This window comes from Pan troglodytes, chromosome 2 (assembly GCF_028858775.2).
Source record: "Pan troglodytes isolate AG18354 chromosome 2, NHGRI_mPanTro3-v2.0_pri, whole genome shotgun sequence".
In the NCBI taxonomy this organism is placed as follows: domain Eukaryota; kingdom Metazoa; phylum Chordata; class Mammalia; order Primates; family Hominidae; genus Pan; species Pan troglodytes.
The window spans coordinates 17,933,523-17,954,601 of NC_086015.1; the positions used below are offsets into that span (position 1 = coordinate 17,933,523).

At 44.7% G+C, this 21,079-nt stretch overlaps 1 pseudogene; it reads left to right on the forward strand.

The window, feature by feature from the left end:
* Positions 1-25: 25 nt before the first annotated feature.
* Positions 26-13,865, forward strand: LOC471078 (FYVE, RhoGEF and PH domain-containing protein 5-like; annotated as a pseudogene).
* The last annotated feature ends 7,214 nt before the right edge of the window (positions 13,866-21,079 follow it).

Consider the following 21,079-nt stretch of genomic DNA (forward strand, 5'->3'; position numbering starts at 1 on the left):
TCCAGAGTTAAAAATAAAGGGATAGATGGTCCGCTGGGTGAAGGAGCCAGGAACATCCCAGAAGCCCAACTCGCTTGAGTTCTGGTCCCTCAAACCTCACGAGCCTCCTTCCGTGCCCATGGCCACGGCCCCTTTAAATGTGCGCAGGGACGCCCCGACCCTCGGCTTCCTGGATCCCTGACCCAGCAGGAAAACAAAAACAAAAACAAAATCTTTCCTCTTGTGGAGCGGAGGAAATGTCTAGGAGAGAACGGAGGTGCGGCTGCGGCGCAGGCAGAGGCGCAGGCGAAGGCGCGGCGGCCAGAGCGCAGGGTTCCGGCGCGGAGCCCTGAGTCCGGAGCGGAAGCGAAGCCGCGCGCTGCCCCGGGCGCCGCCCACGCGACTTCCGGCGGCGCCGAGGCACGCGCGCCATAAGTTGGAGCTCCCGGGGCGCCCGGGACGAGCTTCTCAGGATTCCCCGACCTTCCCGTGCTGCTCGGCCTTGGCCGAAGCATGCGCGGCTCCGGGGTCCCCTCGCCGAGAATCGGGGTCCCCCCCACCGTCCAAATCGCCCCGCCTCAGGGACCCGCCTCAGCCTTGGCGAGGCCGCGCCCTGGCCGTGTGAGCCCGTATCCCACTCTCACGGCGGTCCTCAGAGTGAGGGTCCCTTCCACAACGGAGAAAGACGTCCCTTTCGCAAAAGCGACTTGGTCGGGTCCCCAAACCCTTGCCCTCCACTCCCAGACGTCACAGACAGGCCTCGCTCCCTTCTCAGGGGCCCCACCTGACTGAGGCTTGGCTGGACACAATCCTGAAGCATGCAGATTCCAGACATGACCCCCAGCAGAAACACACATCACTGTTTCAAACCTTTGGTGTGTCATTCGTGAAGGGATGAGATGGCAGCTATTCAGTCATAGTACTCCAAGGGTCCCTGGCTCTACCCTCCAGTTATTCTAACTCAACGGTGAGTTCTCAGCAGAGGCTGTCTTCTCTTGACCCTAGGAGACCCTGCCGTCTGCAGTGCTAGGCGTGTAGCTAGTGAGTACCCAATGGAGTAGCTGTAGAAGGGGGGATGTAAGCTCCATGAGGGCAGCAGGGAGGGTGACAGCAAGTTCAGCCTTTTCCCATGGTTGCTGGGTCATAGAAAGTGTTTATCAGTAGCTGCTGGATGAATGAATGCACTGACCTGGACACTTCATTTGAGGATCACAGGATTTCATTTGGTTGATTTTCGTTAGTTGGGCTGCGTGTAGAAGAAAGGTCTGTTCACTTTGTTTACAGAATGAATCATTAGTGGAAAATCAAGGGGTTTTAAAGATTCTGGTGGAGGGCATAAGCCTAAGACAAAGCACGGGAGGTGGGCTTCACATGGACGGACGGAACCATCTGCAGCGTCCCCTGCAAGTGGTGTGTAGGAGACTCCGAATGGAAATAAAGTTAATCGTACTTTTTCTCCTTTTCTTTATTTTTGTCCTCTAGATTTGCCAAAACCACCTGTCGCTCCCAAGCCAAAGACTACCAGTCCACTGACGCCAGTGACCGCGCCCAAATTCCCTTCCTCAGCCAGGCTCGAGAGTCTTCACAGTCCAAACTCCATGTTCACGGGTCTGAAGCCCCCCCATTGCCCCCAAGCCCAGGCTGACTGCCCCAAACAAGTGGAGAGCCAGTGTGTACCTGAATGACAGCTTGAACAAATGCAGCAACGGACGGCTGCTCTGTGTAGACAGGGGGTTTGATGAGGGGCCCTGGTCCGTCCCAAAGTGCTCTGAGTCAGAGACCGACGAGGATTACATCGTGGTCCTCAGGGCTCCGCTGAGGGAGGACAAACCCAAGGACGGGGGCAGTGTGGGGAATGCAGCCCTGGTGTCTCCCGAGGCCTCTGCAGAAGAGGAAGAGGAGCGTGAGGAGGGAGGCGAGGCATGTGGCCTGGAGAGGACAGGAGCTGGTAAGGACTCGGCGGCTATTGCTGCCCCAGCTGCAGTATTGCTGAGCAGGGAGGGTGAAGAAGGCACAGACCTCACTCCTGAGGACCAAGGAGAGGGCTGCGGATGAGCCAGGGACAGAAGAGCAGGTGTCCAGAAGTGAGGAGGAAGAGAAGCTGGTGCAGCCACACAGGGACTGCAGCCTGGACAACGGCAGGCCTTGGGCTGGAGAGGTGGTCTTCCAGAGCGACCTCCTCCTGCCTCACATCCATGGAGAGGACCACAAGCTCCCCAACAACCCTGGGGAGGCAGAGGAGGATGATGAGGAAGGCTGTGCCAGGACAGACCCAGCGGGGCACATGAGGGCTCGGATCCTGACAGGCCTACTGAGGACATGGGAGAGGATGCTGAGGAAGCCAGCGAGGAGCCCCCTGAGAAGGAGGAGCTGGCTGGGGTCCAGGAGGCAGAGATGGCCATGAACAGCCCTGAGGTTCTTGAGGAGGGATGTGAAGAGGCCACAGGTGTCATAGGTGGGGAGCAGGTTGACCTTGGTGAACTACCTGACCATGAGGAGAAAAGCAACCAGAAAGTGGCAGCTGCCACCCTGGAGGACTGCACACAGGATGAGCCTGCTGAGGAGAGCTGCCAGATCGTCCTTTTCCAGAACAACTGCATGGACAACTTTGTGACTTCCCTCAGAGGAAGCCCCTATGAGTTCTTCCCAACCAAGAGCACCTCTTTTTGCAGGGAGAGCTGTTCTCCTTTTTCTGAGTCAGTGAAAAGCTTAGAATCAGAGCAGGCACCAAAGTTGGGGCTGTGTGCGGAGGAGGACCCCGTGGTTGGGGCTTTGTGTGGCCAGCATGGACCCCTGCAAGATGGAGCGGCGGAGGGTCCCACAGCCCCTGATGTGGTGGTCCTGCCGAAGGCGGAGGAGGAGGAAGTGGGGGAGGAGGAGAAGGAGGAGGTCATTGTGGATGACACACTGGCCAACCCCTATGTGATGGGAGTGGGCCTGCCAGGAAGAGGAGGGGAGGAGGAGGAGGAGGAGGTCGTGGATGACACGCTGGCCAGCCTCTATGTGATGGGAGTGGGCCTGCTGGGAGGAGGAGGAGGCTGTGGATGACACACTGGCCAACCCCTATGTGATGGGAGTGGGACTGCCAGGAGGAGGAGGAGAGGAGGAGAAGGAGGAGGAGGCCATGGATGACATGCTGGCCAGCCTCTATGTGATGGGAGTGAGCCTCCCGTGAGGAGGAGGGGGAAGAGGAGGAGGATGTTGATGACACACTGGCCAACCCCTATGTGATGGGAGTGGGCCTGCCGGTCTGGCAGCCCCTCGAGAAGGAGGGCAGGCTGCATTGGATGCCCTGGGTGGTTATGGCTCAGAAGAAGAAATGAACTGTGAAGGAGAGGGCAGCCTGGTCTCCGTGGACAGGAAGAACATCGACACAAGGGCCTGGCCCCACTCTGGGAAGGTGGCCAGAAACCGTCCCAGAAACTGCCCCCAAAGAAACCAGATCTGAGGCAGGTTCCTCAGCCCCTGGCATCGGAGGTGCCGCAGAGGAGGCAGGAAAGAGCTGTTGTCACTGAAGGGAGGCCCCTGGAAGCCAGCAGGGCCTTGCCAGCAAAGCCCAGGGCCTTCACTTTATACCCTCGGTCGTTCTCCGTGGAAGGCCAAGAGATTCCTGTTTCCATCTCTGTGTACTGGGAGCCAGAAGGGTCGGGGTTAGGTGACCACAGGATAAAGAGGAAAGAGGAACATCTCTCTGTCGTGTCTGGGAGTTTCTCCCAGAGAAACCACCTTCCATCCAGCGGCATCTCCACGCCTTCTTCCATGGTCGACATCCCACCTCCTTTCGACCTGGCCTGCATCACCAAGAAGCCCATCACAAAGAGCTCTCCCTCACTCCTGATCCACAGCGACTCCCTGGACAAGTACAAGAAGAAGAAGTCATCCTTTAAGCGGTTCCTGGCACTGACGTTTAACAAGATGGAGAGGCCAGGCGCGGTGGCTCATGCCCGTCATCCCAGCACTTTGGGAAGCTGAGGCGAGCAGATCACCGAAGGTCAGGAGTTCGAGAGCAGCCTGGTCAACATAGTGAAACCCCGTCTCTACTAAAAATACAAAAATTAGCCAGGCATGGTGCTGTGCACCTGTAATCCCAGCTACTTGGGAGGCTGAAACAGGAGAATTGCTTGAACCTGGGAGGCAGAGGTTGCAGTGAGCCGAGATTGTGCCATTGCACTCCAGCCTGGGCAACAAGAGTGAGACTCCATCTCAAAAAAAAAAAAAGAAGACGGAGAGTAAATTGCATGTGAAGCTGTCTTCCTCCAGGTCCCTCTTCAGAATCCAGCTGCCACAGGCCTTCCAGGAAAGTCAACCAGAGAAGCCTCAATAACTCCCCTCAGCTTAAGTCTCAAACTGGGAAGCTCCAGGCTTCTGAATACCCCTCATCCCACATCTTTTATAGAGATGGCAAGAGGAAAGGTGTCTCCTTCAGCAGGATGGTGTCCAGGGTGGAGTCTTTCAAAGACCGCCCCTGACCGCCCTTTCTGCCCTTGCCACTGGCCAAGCCACTATCTATCTCCTTCCCCAGCGCTGACCATTCAGACTATGAGAACATTCCAACCATGAACTCGGACTATGAGAATATCCAGATTCTGCCCTGGAGGCCTGCAGGGCTGGTGTGTTCAGGAAGCTGTTTGAAGATCAGAGCAGAGCCCTGTCCACAGCAAACTAAAATGATGGCTATGTGGACATGAGCAGCTTCAACACCTTTAAGAACAATCAGCAGAGCACAGACCAGGACGCAGAAAGGTACCTGACATTCTATTTCCTTTCTTTTTGGTAGCTGTAACTATTCAAAAGGCAGCGTGGGTGTGGGGGACAGATGGACTTGCTTTCCAGCCTCAGGCTCTGTTTCCCACTAGCTGCACTGACTTGGGGTGAGTGGCTTTACATCTCTGAGCCCTAGTTACTTCATCCATGAAATAAGACTCATGCTACCTCACAGCAGATATTTAAGAATATCAGAGTAGATATTCTATGTGAAAGCAGTGTATAAAATGCAAAATATGGTACACGTAAGAGCATTTTTTTTTTTTTTTGAGACAGAGTCTCACTCTGTCGCCCAGGCTGGAGTGCAGCGGCACCATGTCAGCTCACTGCAAACTCCGTCTCCTGGGTTCAAGCAATTCTTCTGCCTCAGCCTCCCGAGTAGCTTGGATTACAGGCACCCACCATCATGCCCAGCTAATTTTTATATTTTTAGTAGAGACGGGGTTTCACCATGTTGGCCAGGCTGGTCTCGAACTCCTGACCTCAGGTGATCCGCCCACCTCAGCCTCCTAAAGACAGCATTTTTATTTACATTATTTGGGGGACAGTTGTATCTCCTAGGTCGATGGCTTTGTGACTCCCCTCTGAGAGTGTCACCAAGAGAGAAAGTTTTGGAATCTTGCCAAACTAAATCTCTCTTTTTTTTTTTTTTTTTGAGATGGAGTCTCACTCTGATGCCCAGGCTGGAGTGCAGTGGAGTGATATTGGCTCCCTGCAACCTCTGCCACCCGGGTTCAAGTGATTCTCCTGCCTCAGCCTCCCAAGTAGTGGGGATTACAGGTGTCTGCCATCGCACCCGGCTAATTTTTGTATTTTTTTTTAGTAGAGACAGGGTTTCAACACGTTGGCCAGGCTGGTCTTGAACTCCTGACCTCATGATCTACCTGCCTCGGCCTCCCAAAGTGCTGAGATTACAGGCATAAGCCACCATGCCTGGCCCCAAACTAAATATCTTTCACCATCAGGAAAATAGCCTAAATTGAGATTGATACTTTTTATTGAGTAAATATACACTGTATTCAATAAGGAACTAGAAAAGAAATTTTATTTGAATTGTTTAAGGAGCTAATGGTGTGGCTCACACCTGAAATCCCATCACTTTGGGAGGCTGAGGCAGGTGGATCACTTGAGTTCAGGAGTTCGAGACTAGCCTGGCCAACATGGTGAAACCCTGTCTCTACTAAAAATGTAAAAATTAGCCAGGTGTGGTGGCAGGCACCTGTAATCCCAGCTACTCAGGAGGCTGAGGCATGAGAATCGCTTGAACTCTGGAGGTGGAGTTTGCAGTGAGCCGAGACTGCGCCACTGCCCTCCAGCCTGGGTGACAGAGCAAAACTCAGTTTCAAAAAAAAAAAAAAAAAGAGCTAATGGTGCTGTTACAGGAAAGGGGTCCCAATCCAGACCCCAAGAGACGGTTCTTGGATCTTAAGCAAGAAAGAATTTACGGTGAGTCTCTACAGTGCCAAGTAAAAGCAACTTTATTAAGAAACTAAAGTAGTGAAAGCACAGCTACTCCATAGAAAGAGTAGGGCATTCCTGAAAGCAGAGGAATGTGTCCACCGTAGGTACAATGCTTGTGTGTGTGTGTGTGTGTGTGTATACACAAGCATTGTATATATTTTATATATACATATAAAATATATATACATAAAAAAAATTTTATCCTATATATATGATTAAAAAGATTCTCGGGAGATGTGCTCTGCTACAAGGGTTTGTGATAAAGGATTAATTCTCTTAACTAGTATATTTTGCAAGAATTAATATTATTTTTAAAGCAAAATTAGGAATGCCTTTGTTCTCCAGATATCAGAATATCTGGACTCTCCCAAGTCTGGTCTGTTTAGTAAACGTTATTAATTTGTTCCCTTAGCTGTAAACATCTGGAGGCTAGGAATGTCTAACCTTTTGGGAACGCAGTCCAGCAAGTCTCAGCCTCATTTTCCTAGGCCTCACTCGAAATGGAGTTGCTCTGGTTTGAACGCCTCTGACATATCTCCCCCCTCCCTTTACAAAAGGACCCTTAATCCTGGGGGTTGCAGAGGGATGAAGATCTGTCTTCTGTAACTTTTTCAGGCTGAATAGGGGCGATGATATTCCTGCCTAAATTAGGGTCTCTTGCATTCAGGGTAGGGAGAAGCTCAGTTAAAGAGCGTTGGTATGGTTAATGTTGTTTGTAACTCCCGAGTTCCGACAAAAGGTGATGTCTGGAAGATTAATAAGTGTTTAAGAAAGCATTGAGTGAGCTTGTCTTGCATTTCTACACAAAGAGTACAACTGCAATATATTCCACAACAGCAAAGCAAAATAGGTAAAATTATTCCAAGTAAACTAAACAGGGGCAGGAATATCATCGCCCCTATTCAGCCTGGGTCCTGGCCCAAGAACTGGGCAGTTGTTGGAACCAAGCTGATAAAGGGTTGACTGATAGCGCATTCATGGCAGAGATATGAGTGTCTAAAGCTTTTTTTTTTTTTTTTCTTGAGATGGAGTCTCCCTCTGTCACCGAGGCTGGAGTTCAGTGGCGCGATCTCTGCTCACTACAAGCTCCGCCTCCCGGGTTCACGCCATTCTCCTGCCTCAGCCTCCCAAGTAGCTGGGACTACAGGCTCCCGCCACCATACCCGGCTAATTTTTTGTATTTTTAGTAGAGACGGGGTTTCACCGTGTTAGCCAGGATGGTCTCAATCTCCTGACCTCGTGATCCACCCGCCTCGGCCTCCCAAAGTGCTGGGATTATAGGCGTGAGCCACCGCATCCGGCCGTCTAAAGCCTTTATAGTCTGGGTAATATTATGCGAATAGTCTGGAACATACACACAACATTCGGTTTTGATTAAAGCACAAGTTCCCTCCTTGGGCTGCTGTTAAAATGTCCAAAGCCATATGGTTTTGTAAGACTACCTGCCTAATCGGAGAAGTTTCCTCAGGAGGGTAAGGGCCTGGGGTGTATTATTGAAAACTGCAGCCATGTGCTTCAGTAACAAGGCTTCAACTTGTAACTCGATACTGATTGTAGCTACCTGCGGGGAAAATACAGCCATTGAATAGAACCATTTTGTTGCCTATGGTGAGCTTTCACAATTTCCCAGTTAGATGGGAGAGAGTCCAATTTGGTGAGATTAGATCTCCGGAGGTAAGGATGACCACATGTACGTACACCTTTTATTCCAGTTACAAGGTAAGTATGGCCAGCCATGAGTTCTGCAAGCCCATTACCAACCCAAGGAGAAGGGTAGGCACTTACTTTTGGTAAGTTATCTTGCCATCCCATCCACGTTTGGTCTGTTAAAAGAAGGGTCTGATTACATTGTTGAGGTGACAGCCATCCCACATTATGGTTCCAGTTTGGTGGTGACTGTTGTGCCTTTTAAAACATAGAGGTGCTTTGCCTGATACCTGCACTCAAACAGCTGTCATTTGCCCAAGTTCATTATGTATAGCATAACCTAAAGTTGGGGTGGAGTTTAGCTGTTTTTTAATTAGATTAAAAAGGTGCTGTTTTGTTTCTTCGTAGGAGTGGAAGGGGCTAAGTCCCGTGTGGCTATGATACATGGGAAAAGAGGGGCTATGTTTATAATGTTTCGTTTTCCAATCATAATAAAATCCCCATAAACTTAGGTTGGCCAGTTGAATATGCCAGGGCCACCCGGAAGTGGAGAAAAGGAGCAATTTTCCACATACCCGACAGTTTGATTTTGTAGAGAGGCCAAAGTCTGTGCCCACTCAGTAAATAAAATACTCTCTGTGTGATTCCAACTTATACCCAAAAGTAGAATGCCAATCCATATCTTTATGTTACCCATCTCTTGTATTTTTTTTGAACAGGAGTTGGAGGTCACTGATTGGCTTACAGGAATAAACGTGATTAGTCTTTCATGTTCCGTCGGCCTGTGGGACTTTTTATAAGAGACAGGTTTAATTTGAGATAGGTGGACCCCGCTGTTTATTTTCAGAAGTTTAACTGCAGTTGGGGTACTTAGGATAACTTGATAAGGTCCCTTACATTTTGGGAAAACTTGGTCTGCTGGGGATCTTTTCTTTCATGTTTTCAATAGGACCCAATCTCCTGGCTGGTTGTAACAAAATTCTCTTTCTTAGTGAAGGAAGGGAGTCTTTGATTTCCATATTTAAGGAGTGCTTTTTGCACTTATCCTAAGTTGATTACATAATTTTGTAGCTTGAAAGTATTTATGTTTATTAGGAGGTCTGTAGTTAAGAAAGGCCTTTCATACATTATTTTAAAAGGGCTGAGCTGCAGATTTCCCTTTGGGGTCACTTGAACTCGTAATAAGGCTACAGGTAATAAATACAGCCAGGTTTCTGATGTTTCTTGTCATAGTTTAGCAAGAGTTCTTTATATTTTTACCTTTCCATAAGTTATTGGGGCACAGGTGGTATTTGATTACGTAAGTTCTTTGGTGGTGATTTGTGAGATTTTGGTGCACCCATCACCCGAGCAGTATACACTGCACCATATTTGTAATCTTTTATCCCCCGCCCCCTCCCACTCTTCCCCTCAAGTCTCCAAAGTCCATTGTATCATTCTTATGCCTTTGCATCCTCATAGCTTAGCTCCCACAAATCGGTGAGAACATATGATGTTTGGTTTTCCATTCCTGAGTTACTTCACTTAGCATAATAGTCTCTAGTCTCATCCAGGTCACTGCAAATGCTGTCAATTCATTTCTTTTTATGGCTGCATAGTATTCCATCATATGTATATAAAAAATAAACTGTGATATATATATAATAAACTGTGATATATATATATCACAGTTTGGTAATATGGTATTATTTGATATATACTATATATATAAACTGTGATATATATAATAAACTGTGATATGTATATATCATAGTTTGGTAATATGGTGTTATTTGGTATATATATTATATATAATGAACTGTGATATATATCACAGTTTGGTAATATGGTATTATTTGGTATATATTTGGTGTGTGTGTGTATATATATATATACCTACATATACACACACACACATACATATATATACCAAATATATATATATCACAGTTTCTTTATCCACTCATTGATTGATGGGCATTTGGGTTGGTTCCACAATTTTGCAATGGTAAATTATGCTGCTATAAACATGTGTCTGCAAGTATCTTTTTTGAATAATGACTTCTTTTACTCTGGGTAGATACCTAGTAGTGGGATTGTTGGATCAAATGGTAGTTCTACTTAAGGAATCTCCACACTGTTTTCCATGGCAGCTGTACTAATTTACATTCCCACCAGCAGTGTAGAAGTGTTCCCTTTTCACTGTATCCACACCAACTTCTAATTTTTTTTTTGTGGTGGGTTGTGGGGGGGTTGTTATGGCCATTCTTGCAGGAGTAAGGTGGTATCACATTGTGGTTTTGATTTGCATTTCCTTGATCATTAGTGATGTTGAACATTTCTTCATATATTTGTTGGCCATTTGTATATCTTCTTTTGAGAATTGTCTATTCATATCCTTAGCCCACTTTTTGATGGGATTGTTTGGTTTTTCTTACTGATTTGTTTGAGTTCCTTGTAGATTCCAGATATTAGTTCTTTGTTGGATGTATAGATTGTGAAGATTTTCTCCCACACCGTGGGTTGTCTGTTTACTCTGCTGACTGTTCCTTTTGCCATGCAAAAGCTGTTTAGTTTAATTAGGTCCCAGCTATTTATCTTTGTTTTTATTGCATTTGCTTTTGGGTTCTTGGTCATGAAATCCTTACCTAAGCCAATGTCCAGAAAGCTTTTTCCAATGTTATCTTCTAGAATTTTTATAGTTTCAGGTCTTAGGTTTAAGTCCTTAATTTATCTTGAGTTGATTTTTTGTATAAGGTGAGAGATGAGGATCCAGTTTTGGTCTCCTACACGTGGCTAGCCAATTATCCCAGCACCATTTGTGGAAAAGGATGCCCTTTCCCCACTTCATGATTTTGTTTGCTTTGTTGAAGATCAGTTGGCTGTAAGTATTTGGGTTTATTTCTGGGTTCTCTATTCTGTTCCATTGACCTATGTGCCTATTTTTATAACAGTACCATGCTGTTTTGGTGACTATGGCTTTGTAGTATAGCTTGAAATCAGGTAATGTGATGCCCCCAGATTTGTTCTTTTTACTTAGTCTTGCTTTGGCTATGCAGGCTCTTTTTTGGTTCCTTATGAATTTTAGAATTGTTTTTTTCTAACCCTGTGAAGAATGATGGTGGTATTTTGATGGGGATTGCGTTAAATTTGTGGATTGCTTTTGGCAGTACGGTCATTTTCTCAACATTGATTCTACCCATCCACCAGCATGGGATATGTTTCCATTTGTTTGTGTCGTCTGTGATTTCTTTCAGCAGTGTTTTGCAGTTTTCCTTATAGAGGTCTTTCGACTCCTTTGTTAGGTATATTCTGAAGTATTTTATGTATTTATTTATTTTTGCAGCTACTGTAAAAGGGATTGAGTTCTTGATTTGATTCTCCACTTGGTTGCTGTTGGTGTATAGAAGAGCTACTGATTTGTGTACATTAATCTTGTATCTGGAAACTTTGCTGGATTCTTTTATCAGTTCTAGGAGCTTTCTGGAGGAATCCTTAGGGTTTTTAAGGTAAACAATCATATCATCCATAAACAGTGACAGTTTGACTTCCTTTTTGCCTATTTGAATGCCCTTTATTTCTTTCTCTGGTCTGATTGGTCTGGCTAGGACTTCCAGTACTGTAAAGAAGAGTGGTGAGAGTGGGCATCCTTGTCTTTTCCCATTCTCAGAGGGAATGCTTTCAACTTTTCTGTGTTCAGTATTATGTTGTCTGTGGGTTTGTCATAGATGGCTTTTATTACATTAAGGTATGTCCCTTGTATGCTGATTTTGCTGAGAGTTTTAATCATAAAGGGATGCTGGATTTTGTTGAATGCTTTTTCTGTATCGATTGAGATGATCATGTGATTTTTGTTTTTAATTCTGTTCATGTGCTGTATTACATTTACTGACTTGCATATGTTAAACCATCACTGCATCCCTGGTATGAAACCCACTTGATCATGGTAAATTATCTTTTTGATATGTTGTTGGATTTAGTTAGCTAGTATTTTAGCATCGATGTTCATCAAGGATATCGGTCTGTAGTTTCCTTTCTTGGTTGTGTCCTTTCCTGGTTTTGGTATTAGGGTGATACTGGCTTCATAGAATGAATTAGGGAGGGTTCCTTCTTTCTCTATGTTGTGGAATAGTGTCAAAAAGATTGGTACCAATTCTTCTTTGAATGTCTGATAGAATTCTGCTGTGAATCCTTCTGGTCCTGGACCTTTTTTGTTGGTAATTTTTAAATTACCATTTCAATCTCACTGCTTGTTGTTGGTCTGTTCAGGGTATCTAATTCTTCCTGATTTAAGCTAGGAGGGTTGTATTTTTCCAGGAAGTTATCCATCTCTTCTAGGTTTTCTAGTTTATGTGCATAAAGGTGTTCATAGTAGCCTTGAATGATCTTTTGTATTTCAGTGGTGTCAGCTGTAATATTTCCTGTTTCATTTCTTAGGTTATTTGGATTTTATCTCTTCTTTCCTTAGTTAATCTTACTAATGGTCTATCAATTTTATTTATCTTTTCAAAGAACCAGCTTTCTGTTTCATTTATCTTTTGTACTTTTTTTGTTCCAATTTTATTTAGTTCTGCTCTGATCTTGGTTATTTCCTTTCTTCTGCTGGGTTTGGGTTTGGTTTGTTCTAGTTTCTCTATTTACTTGAGGTGTGACTTTAGATTGTCTGTGCTCTTTTAGACTTTTTGATGTAGGCATTTAGGGCTATGAACTTTCCTCTTAGCACCACCTTAGCTGTATCCCAGAGGTTTTGATAGGGTGTGTCATTATTGTCATTCAGTTTGAAGAATTTTTAAATTTCCATCTTGATTTCGTTTTTGGCCCAATGCTCATTCAGGAGCAGGTTATTTAATTTCCATATATTTGCATGGTTTTGAAGGTTCCTTTTGGAGTTGATTTCCAGGTTTTTTCCACTGTAGTCTGAGAGAGTGCTTGATACAATTTCAATTTTCTTAAATTTATTAAGGCTCATTTTATGGCCTATCACATGGTCTGTCTTGGAGAAAGTTTCGTGTGCTGTTGACTAGAATGTGTATTATGCTGTTGTTGGATGAAATGTTCTGTATATTTGTTAAGTCCATTTGTTCTAAGGTATAGTTTAAATCCATTGTTTCTTTGTTGCCTTTCTCTCTTGATGACCTGTCTAGTGCTGTCAGTGGAGTATTTTAAAGTCCCCTACTATTATTGTGTTGCTGTCTATCTAATTTCTTAGGTCTATTAGTAATTGTTTTATAAATTTGGGAGCTCCAGTGTTAGGTGCATATATGTTTATGATTGTGATATTTTCCTGTTGGACAAGGCCTTTTACCATTATCTAATGCCCCTCTTTGTCTCTTTTAACCACTGTTGCTTTACAGTTTGTTTTGTCTGATGTAAGAATAGCTACCCCTGCTCGCTTTTGGTATCCATTTGCATTAAATGCCTTTTTCCACGCTTGTACTTTAAGTTTATGTGAGTCCTTGTGTGTTGGGTGAGTCTCCTGAAGGCAGTAGATAGTTGGTTGGTGAGTTCTTATCCATTCTGTGGTTCTGTATCTTTTAAGTGGAGCATTTTGATATTTACATTCAAATGTATTGAATGAAATATTGAAATGTGAGGTACCATTGCATTCATCTTGCTCTTTGTTGCCTGTGTAATTTGTTTTTGTTGTTGTAGTTTTGTTTTGTTTTTGTTTTTTAACTTGTATTTTTGTTTTATAGGTCCTGTGTGATTTATGCTTTAAAAAGGTTCTCTTTTGATGTGTTTTCAGGATTTGTTTCAAGATTTAGAGTTCCTTTTAGCAGTTCTTGTAGTGGAGGTTTGGTAATGGCAAATTCTCTTAGCATTTGTTTGTCGGAAAGTGACTGTATTTTTCCTTCATATATGATGCTTAGTTTTGCTGGATACAAAATTCTTGGCTGGTAATTGTTTTGTTTGACGAGACTGAAGATAGGGCCCCAATCCCTTCTAGCTTGTAGGCTTTCTGCTGATAAATCTGCTGTTAACCTGATAGGTTTTCCTTTATGGGCTACCTGGTGCTTCTGTCTCACATCTCTTAAGGTTCTCTCCTTCGTCTTAACTTTGGGTAACCTGATGGCAATGTGCCTAGGTGAAGATCTTTTTGCTATGAATTTCCTGGGTTTTTTTTGTGCTTCTTATATTTGCAAGTCTAGGTCTCTAGCAAGGCCAGGGAAGTTTTCCTCGATTATTCCCCCAAATATGTTTTCCAAGCTTTTAGAATTGTCTTCTTCCTCTGGAACACCAATTATTCTTAGGTTTGGTCATTTAACATAATCACAGACTTCTTGGAGGCTTTGTTCATATTTTCTTATTCTTTTTTCTTTGTCTTTGTTGGATTGGGTTAATTTGAAGACCTTGTCTTCCAGCTGTGAATTTCTTTCTTCTACTTGTTCAATTCTATTGCTGAGACTTTCCAGAGCATTTCACATTATAAAAGTGTGTCCAAAATTTCCTTACTTTTTGATTGTTATTTCTTTAAGCTATCTATTTCCTTGAATATTTTTCCCTTCACTTCTTGTATCATTTTTAGGATTTCCTCACATTGGGCTTTGCTTTTCTCTGGTGTCTCCCTGATTAGCTTAATAACTAACCTCCTGAATTCTTTTTCAGGTAAATCAGGGATTTCCTCTCGGTTTGGGTCCATTGCTGGTGAACTAGTGTGATTTCTGGGGGGTGTTGAGCCTTATTTTGTCATATTACCAGGGTTGGTTTTCTGGTTCCTTCTCATTTGAGTAGGCTCTGTTAGAGGGAAGGTCTAGGTCTGAAGACTGTTGTTCAGACTTTTTTGTCCCATGCAGTATTCCCTTGATGTAGTAGTCTCCCCCTTTTTCTGTGGATGTGGCTTCCTGTGAGCTGAACTGCAGTGATTGTTATCTCTCTTCTGGGTCTAGCCACCCAGCAAGTCTACCCAGCTCTGGGCTGGTACTGGGGGTTGTCTACAAAGAGTCATGTGATGTGAACCATCTATGGGGCTCTCAGCCATGGATACTAGTGCCTGTTCTGGTGGAGGTTGCAGAGGATACAGTGGACTCCATGAGGGTCCTTAGCGTTGGTGGTTTAATGCTCTATTTTTGTGCTGGTTGGCCTCCTACCAGGAGGTGCTGCTTTCCTTAAATGACCTTTATCTTCTGCTACTACAGTGGATAGGGAAGGACCATCAGGTGTGGGTGGGGGTAGGAGTGTCTGAGTTCACACTGTCCTTGGGCAGGTCTTGCTATGGCTGCTGTGGGGGATGGAAGTGAGATTCCCAGGTCACTGGAGTTGTGTACCTAGGAAGATTATGGCTACCTCTGCTGAGTCATGCAGGTTGTCAGGGAAGTGGGGGAAAGCCAGCAGTGACAGGCCTCACACAGCTCCCAAGCAAACAGAAGGGCCAGTCTCACTCCCACCGTGTGTCCCCCAACAGCCCGGAGTCTGTTTCCAAGCAGAGGGCCAAACAGGCTTGAAAACTTACCAGAGGCTTTCCACCTCCCAGCTGAGAGAGAAAGGGGTTTTAGTTCTTTCCCGTGCCTGTGAAGTCTGCCAGGTTCGCACCCTCCCCCGAGTTCTTGCCAGGAGGCTTCTTGCCCCGTTCAAATTGTTACAAAGCTCAGCTAGAGAATTCCTTCTCCCTGCGGAGTTTTACCGCCTGCCCCTCTGGCTACCCTTCTGCGGGATCCCTGTGGTGTCAGGCAGGAATGGGCTGTTTGGGGACCCAGTGAGCTCCCAGGACCGTTCTGCTGCTTCCTCTACCTCTGTATTTTGCTCGGCTTTCTAACTTGACTCAGCTGCAGGTAAAGTCGGAAAGTTCTCCCACAAACAGAACTTCAGCTTCTCCAGTGGGGGCGTGTGTTTGGGAGAGGAGAGTCTCCCTTTCCCACTTCTGTAGTTGGGGCACTCACAGTATTTGGGGGGTCTCCCAGGTCCTGCAGGAGCACTGCTTCCTTCAGAGGGACTATGGGTCCTCTCAGGATTGCTGGTTTGTTCTTGCAGTGGATCTGGAGCTAAAATTCACAATGCAAGCCTGCATGCTGCTCTGTCCAGAGCTGCTATTTAGTCCTCAAGAGTTCCCTTTAGAGTTTGATTAGCTCTTTCTACTTTCCCTGAAGACTGTGGCCTCCACTCCAAGTGACGGCAGTATTGAATTTCTAAGGCTGAAAATATGTTTTGGGTAATTGTTGCTGTGAAAGATGGACCATTATCACTCTGTAAGCTCTTAGGCAGCCCAAGTCTAGGAATTATTTCCTTTAGTAGGAGTATAGAAACCTCAATTGACTTTTCAGACTGCATAGGAAAAGCCTCGATCCCACTGGTAAAAGTGTCAACAAATACTAATAAATATTTAAACCCTTTACATGGGGGCATTTGAGTATAATTTATTTGCCAGTCTTTACCAGCGTATGTTGCCCTATGCTGAACAGGCCTTACTAGAGGAGGAGATAAAGATTAGTTATTTGGGTTATTCTGGGCACAGAGTTCACAGGCCTGAGTTACCTGCTTTACTATTTTAAGTAAGCTTTTTCCTATAAAAAGCTGAGACATGAATTGAAACAGGGCATCTCTTCCCAAATGAGTAAAGTCATGCAAATGCTTAACTGTTTTCCACTGATTAGCACCTGGTATTAACAGTTTGTTGTTATTGATAGGCCAACCAAAAGGATCTTAAATTAAACCCTGACCTTTAGCCCATTGTCATTCCTCTTTGGTGTATGAGTTCTGTCATTACCGTGGCTGAGGGCACTAACATGCTGACAAGTTCAGCTGGCTCCTTTAACACTGCTGCCTTAGCAGCTGCATCTGCAAAAGAGTTTCCCTTAGCCGCACTGGAGTCCCCTTTTTGATGTCCTCTGCAATGGATTACAGCTACTTTCTTGGGCAGCAAAACAGCATTCAATAGATTCAGAATTTTTTAATGATATTTTATAGGGGAACCGTTAGCAGTTAGGAGTCCCCGTTCCTTCCAGATAGCAGCATGAACATGAAGTACCAGAAAGGCATACTTAGAATCAGTGTGTTAATTCTTAAGTCCTTTCCCAATTGCAGGGCTCTAATAAGAGCTATTAATTCTGCATTTTGAGCTGAGGTAGAAGCTGGTAAGGCCCGAGATTCAGTTACCTCATGTTGACTGACAACAGCATACCCAGCTTTCCTGTTTCCCTGGTGCACAAAGCTACTTCTATCTGTAAACCATTCTGCCTCAGGATTATCTAGAGGCTCATCTTTTAAATCCAGATGGCTGGAGTATACTTGCTCCATAACTTGTATACAAGAATGATCTAGGGTAGGTGGATTCAAATAGGTAGGTGGATTCAAAGTTTGACATACTTTAAGTGTTATATTAGGAGCACCTAGCAACAAAGCCTGATATTTTAATAAATGTCCCCCTGTCATCCACTGGTGTCCTTTAGCTTTTACACTCCTTGTACTTAGCGTGGGGCTAAAACATCCAGATGTTGTCCTAAAACCAGTTTATTGGCTTTATCTACTAAAAGAGCAGTTGCTACCACTTCCCTGAGGCATCCAGGCCATCCCAAAGGGAGATGGTTTAATTGCTTGGAAAAATATGCCACTGGTCAGGGAATATCTCCTAACTTCTGTACAAGGACACCTAGGGTGGTTCCTTGTTTTTCACCCACATAAAGGAAAAATGGCTTAACAAGATTAGGGATTCCTGGGCTGGAGCTGATTCCAGTTTCTCCTTAAGAGCATTAAAAGCCTGTTTACAGTTATTATCCTGTTCAAAAGGATTTACATCTGCTCCTTTTAGAGCCTCATATAAAGGCTTGGCTATATGCCCAAATCCAGGCACCCATAAACGGCAGAATTCTCTCATCCCTAGGAAAGCCCACAGCTGCTTTTTAGTTTGGGGTTCTGGAATGTCCAAGGTAGCTTCCCTTTGTTCTGGCGCTATTGCCCAGGTGCCAGGGGTTAGGACATATCCTAAGCGTTTAACCTCTTGAGTTGAAATCTGGGCTTTATGCGTCTAAACCTTATATCCATTAGCTCCCAGAAAATTTAGCAACATGGTGATATTTTCATTTGAGTTTCTTTTGGTTGGGCTAGAAATCAGCAGATTATCTACATATTGAATAATACTGCCCTTATTTAATTGTAACATCTTTAATTCTCTAGCCAGTGCATTTCCAAATGGATGAGGGCTGTCCCTAAACCCCTAAGGAAGAACTGTTCAAGTTAATTGAAAAACTAAATGACTATCAGAATCAGTCCACTTAATGAATTGTGAATCAGGGTGTACTGGAATGCAAAAAAAAAAAAAAAAAAAAGGCATTCTTAAGATCTAAGATCGTAAACCAATTGGCATCCCCAAGGACCTCGGCTAATGGCAAGTAGGGATTGGGCACTATATTATGTATGGGAATGACAGCCTCATTGACAATTTGAAGATCTTGAACAAATTTATAGTCTCTATTTGGCTTTGGCTTTTTAACTGGTAAGACTGGCATACTACAAGGAGACTCACAGGGCCTTAGCAACCCAAATTGCAAAAACTTAGCTATTAATGGTTGGACCCCTCTTTGTGCCTCTGGCTTTAAGGGGTATTGTCTCTTCCAGGGGTATGGGCTTAAGTTGGATGTAAACTGGGGAAACATTTAACATTTTGCCTGTAATCTTAGTGTCCCATACTATAGGATCTACTTGGGAGATTACTTCAATAGGTAAAGTAGATAAGTCCCCTATTGACTTTCCTCCCTTATCACAGGAAAGGAGGAGGAGTAGTTCCTCACCTGCCTTGTGATTTCCAAAAGATACCACTGTCTGCAGCTGAGTCAACAAATCCCCTCCCAACAAAGGGGTGGGGCACTCAGGCCTGATAAGAAAGGCATGTGAGAAAACCAAAGTCTCTGAAGAACAGCTTAAAGGATAGGTCAAATGGCATCTATGGGCTTGTCCATCTACCCTGTGACCATACAGTTTTTGGGTGACAGAGGCCCATTATAATGGGCGAAAACAGAGTAAGCAGTCCAGAAGGAAGTTAATATTCTTACCTGCCACATCAAGGGTTACTGAGGCTTCTCCAGAGATATGGCTAGTTGTCTGATGGAAACTGTGGCAAAAGGCCTTGGGCCCCCATCACTCTTGGGTTTGTCTGGCTAATTGGCCATTATTGGTTCAGGTGCCAATGGCTCCCTCTTCCAATGACCACTTTTCTTACAGGGTGCACACTGATTTATGCACAAGGCACAGTGACTCAGACATCCAGCTTTGGCCTTCCCACCTTTCAGCTTCCCTTGTTCAGGCCAAAGGCCAGGAGGGCAACCCCATCAGCTCCAGCCCAGGAATCCCTAATCTGCAGCTTAAGGCTGCAGCCAAGAGCTGCACCTTGGGGGAGGTCCATCTTGTTCTTTCTGCTTCCTCTGCTCTGTCCCTGTTATTAAAAACTAAAAATTCCAAATCCAGAAGCTGTTCCATAGGAGTTTGGGGACCTGTAGCTGCTTTTTATAGTTTCCTACAGATATCAGGGGCAGACTGGGTTATAAAATGTACTCCCAAAAGGGTTTGTCCTTCCTTTGGGGCAGAATCAGTGTTAGTATATTTCCTGATTGCCTCAACTAAATTCTTTTGAAACAAAGCTGGATTCTCATCTTTACCCTGAGAAACTTCCTTAACCTTTGCATAGTTAACAGGCTTTTTCATATATTTCTTCATCCCTTCCAACAAACAAGTGACCATATGAGCTTTCCTTCCCAAGTCTTCACTGGCCCTTTGATACTTCCACTCTGGATCTTGATCTGGAACTGCTCTACATCCTGCCATATATATTATGGTTTGGGTTGTGAGCCAATGCCTTATCTGCATGAGCCCTAGCTGTCCCCAAAACACATTGTTTCTCTTCCACTATATAACACAGAAACAACAAAACATGAAGATCCTGCCAAGTTAAACCATAGGCTGAAGTTAATTTCTCAAACTCATCTATGAATTGTCCTGGATCTTCAGAGAAAAGACCAAACTTCTCTTTGCATAGAGCCAAATCAGATATAGAAAAGGGAACATGTACTCTCACAGTGCCTTCTTCCCCATTTGCCACCTCTTTAAGTGGACAAAGGTTTCCTGTTGGAGGTTGATATGAGGCTCCACTATGAGTGGTACTTGCTGGGCTAAGTTCTTCAGGGAGTGGTGGGTACAGAGTGGGACTAGACGGGAAAGAAGGAGGGGATGAAGGGTTCTCAATAGAGCTTTCAGGTGGACTAGAGGTAGAAATGACTGACGCATCTGAACCTTCATAGCTGACAGAAGGAGGTTCTGGTCCACCCAAAAATGCCCAATGAACCAGGCGAGGTTTGCATCAAAGGATCATCTAGTATGTCTAATTCTTTTTCTTCCTTTCTTCTCATCAAACATGATGCACATTATCCAAATAACAAATAAATTTATAACCGAGCCATGAATCTTAGATAAACCACAACATGGACTCCAACACAAAAAATGTTGAATAAGGCAAGGAAATGAGGAGGATTTAGATGGGAATAACCAGAACAAGCAGATTCTGGGCAATAGCAGAGGAGCAAAGCCAGTTTGCCCGAATCCAATAAAGGAAAGAAGTGTTTTGTTTTGTTTTTTTAGTGTGCAAAATGAAACAAAACAGCAAGGAGAAAAGTCCCCTGATTTTTCTATGCTAGTGCTTCTTGATCACACTTAGTTGGCATAGCAGCAACAAAACATAACCACATTTGCCAGGCATGGTCACTCACACATGTAATCCCAGCTCTTTGGGAGGCCAAGGTGGGTGGGTCACTTGAGGCCAGGGATTTGAGACCAGCCTGGCCAACATGGCAAAACCCCGTCTCTACTAAAATACAAAACTTAGCCAGGTGTGGCGGTGGGTACCTGTAATCCCAGCTACTTGGGAGGCTGAGGTAGGAGAATTGCTTGAACCTGGGAGTTGGAGGTTGAGTGAGCCGTGCCACTGCACTCCAGCCTGGGCAAAAAAGTAAGGCTTCATCTCAAAAACAAAACAAAACAAAACAAAAAGCATCTATCTAATCTTATTGCTCATAGCTATTAAATACCAAATCTCAATCAGCAATTTTAGAGACAGAGTGTTTAATGCTTTTTGTGCCCTTCTGTGGTCAAGAGAAATATGTTACAGGAAAGAGGTCTCAATCCAGACCCCAAGAGAGGGTTCTTGGATCTCAAGCAAGAAAGAATTCAAGGCAAGTCTGCAGTGTAAAGTAAAAGTAAGTTTATTAAGAAAGTAAAGTAATGAAAGTACAGCTACTTCATGGATAGAGTAGAGTGTTCCTGAATATAA